Source organism: Dioscorea cayenensis, chromosome 11 (genome assembly GCF_009730915.1).
Source record: "Dioscorea cayenensis subsp. rotundata cultivar TDr96_F1 chromosome 11, TDr96_F1_v2_PseudoChromosome.rev07_lg8_w22 25.fasta, whole genome shotgun sequence".
Taxonomy (NCBI): domain Eukaryota; kingdom Viridiplantae; phylum Streptophyta; class Magnoliopsida; order Dioscoreales; family Dioscoreaceae; genus Dioscorea; species Dioscorea cayenensis.
Genome location: NC_052481.1, coordinates 4057614 through 4060800, shown reverse-complemented (window position 1 = coordinate 4060800; position 3187 = coordinate 4057614). Strand labels below are relative to the sequence as shown.

General features: G+C 36.1%; 1 long non-coding RNA gene across 1 annotated transcript; it reads right to left on the bottom strand.

Moving 5' to 3' along the window:
- Positions 1 to 1039: 1039 nt before the first annotated feature.
- Positions 1040 to 2850, bottom strand: LOC120271972. Its single transcript, XR_005540101.1, has 2 exons — positions 2731 to 2850; positions 1040 to 1721 (listed from the first exon to the last, which is right to left on the bottom strand). It is a non-coding gene; the product is annotated as an uncharacterized LOC120271972 (long non-coding RNA).
- Between the last annotated feature and the right edge of the window lie 337 nt (positions 2851 to 3187).

The window sequence follows — 3187 nt, the reverse complement described above, 5'->3', positions numbered from 1 at the left end:
CTTCAAAACCAACTAGAGTCAGTGGTGGACTAGGTGTGGTTTACTTATTTTTTGATGACCATTTATTTTTATTTGGTAGAGCCAAAGACCTACAAGCAAGTTGTATGAAGGAAATTTTTGATAATTTTTGTCAAGCTTTAGGGGCGAAGATGAATTTTGAAAAATTCAAACTTTATATGTTTCCTAAAGGTGTTAGTAGTACTCGAAGGATCAGTTTGATTATTGGAATTAGTACCTAATTGAACAATTTGAGGAAGTTAGAGTACCTTTGATCCATGCATGGCAGAGTGACTATTAAGGTGAATATTAAGCTTTCAAGATGGAAATCCAAATTTTTGAGATTTGCAGGAAGAATACTCTTATTAGTTCTGTTACATCAGTAATTCCAACTTATCACATTATGACAATGAAGCTGCTTAGAAACATATTAGGGATCCTAGATAAAATAAAAAGATGATTTTTATGGGGTAAGAATAATGAGAGAAAGGGATAAGTCTAGTTGAATGGAAGAATATTTGCATGCCTAAGTGCATGGGTGGACTTAGTATACGATGAATGGATCTTCGAAGTTCTGCTTTACTTCAAAAAATATCTGGCCCTTTTTATGTGAACTGCAAAGCTAATAGGTGAGGTTCCTCAAAGCAATATTAGGCAAATGGAGCTATGTTGACTATGTTGTAAATGGAAATAATAGACATGCTACATGGTTCCATTTGTGGAAAAGCCTAGTTTCCATTACTGAAAACTTAGACATAGACCATCAATGGAAGGTTGATAATGGGAATCTATCAAATTTTGGAAAGTTGTTTGGCTTAAAGAATCCTTTGTGTTGAAGCTTCTAGATTAATTTGCAATAAAGATGCATTAGTGAGTGATTTACATAAGGGAGGATGGTCGATGGGATTCAGATAGATTATGTCACGCCCCAGCCCCACAGTCGGGTCCGCTGACAGATCGTCCTTATCCAACGGGGCTGAGCCCCACTGGGTGCAAGGCCTCAGATTTGACCTGGTCAGAGTCAACCCTAACAAGCAGAACATGAAACAATAATACAGAACTACAAATAGATCAACAGTAACAGAGTTAATACAACTATGGGCTTAAGCAGCCCTACAGAAAATAGTGCCACACATACAAGTTTACAAACCATAGATACAGACAAGATACAAGCCTTACTCACACAAGAAAGTTCACTATAAGGTCTACAACCAAAAACAGGAAGACGACTCCAAGATAACCCCCACCCCCCAACCACCACCACCACAAATCCTAGGCTCAATCTTCTCTGCTCAATCTTTTCTTATGAAAGAGAGAAATCACAGAGTGCATGACCAACAAGGGTCCAGTAGGATCGCAAAAATAACAGATAATACAGATATTGCAGAATAACTATAGTCTGGGCAAAAATACAAAAATGCTCAGAATACAAAAATAATCATATTGATCAGAAATTCAGAAGTACGCGAAAACAGACATGTACATCTCCCTGACTAATAATAGAAATCAACAGCACAAGGTTGGATCTTCGACTGTGAAGTTGGAACAGAACAAGCAGAATATCAACAGCTGAAGTCGGATCTTCGACCGCAGTCAGATGATAGCGCTACTACAAAAAAAATGTGCTCATAACTAGGACTTACTCCTCATAGCTGGGTGAGCCAGGAATGGAGATGTACTAAAACCCGCAGAAATACAGAGTACAGACAAAAAATACCGAATAACTAGAGCAAAAACGAAATAAATAAATAAATAAGTAAATAAATAAATAAACAAGTAAATAAATAAATAAATAAATTACAAAATAACTCAATAATTAACCACACACCAATAAACGTAGAATTAAACGGGTGCGAGAGCCTATCTGACTCCGAGCTACAAGGTCAGGTTCACCAAATCCCGCGAACTAAGGCTCGCTACAGAAATCTAACCCAACAAAATAACTACACTTAGAAATAAGTCTTGGGACGGGCCTAATTTACAACTAAGCCCTAGAGGAAGAATTTACACCTACTCAAACCACAACCTTAAATTAAAATCACCAAATAAAATAAAAGATTAAGCAATTAAACACCAAGCTTAAACAATGAGGATTTAATTAACAATCACAACATGATAATTAAAATTCAGAGTCTCTAGACCAAATAAAGCATCAGGACACCTCATACACAAATATATACACTTATAATTACAAATTAACATGAATGATTTAAGAACAATGCCATGCTTTAGAACTAATTGTAACCATCAATAAATCCTACTAAGGATGCAGGAAACTCTTGCACAAATAAATATGTGTAATTTGATAATTTAACAAATCAAACATGCTTTGCAAGAAAACCAAGTGTACATACGTGTATATGTATAGACATATGCATATTGATTTCATTCTAAGTGTATGATTACAACAAGCTTTCATTTTCCAATATTAAACTCAAGGAAACATGATTCTAACCAAGTAAAACTCACAAGAAAGCATGCATATAATCATATAGGAAAAGCTGAAATCCAAAGGAAAAAATATCATGCTTACACCCAACAACATAAACATTAACATACAAATCTAATTTCCAAGATCCGAACACAGCCTAGATTTTGGCTTCAAAGATGCAAAGCAAAGGCCAAGGCCACAAATAAAAATAAATACATAAAAACAAGCTGAACACCAGGCTTTCTCTAGAAAAAAAACCACCCATTACTAGTTCCTCAAAGAAAAAGTAACAACGATCTAACCTTAAAACGAAGAGATCGCAAACCCACCGAAAGGCTGCAGCAATAACCACCAACAACACCAAAGTTTAGAGCTTCAAACAATGAGAAGGAGAGAGCTTGAAGATGAAGAACACTGCCTACACACCAAGCCTAAAAACAACTTTAACTCACCTACCAGCCGACTAGATCCACAAATTTAGGAAGAAAGCTGACAAGTGGGGACGGCGAGGGCACTACAAGAAAACAGTTTAATACCGACAGAGCTTTTCCGACAGATTCATTTCCGTTGTTAATATTTTATTTTACCGACAGAAATCAGGTAGATTACCGACAAAATACCGATGGAGTTTTGTATGGCTGAAATTTTTAATATCTACCACATCACCGACAACAACGCCGACAGATTTTTGTCACTAAATTACCCGCTATATTTTCCCTTGGCGGCAAAGCATTTCCTACACATTTTTTATTAATTGCG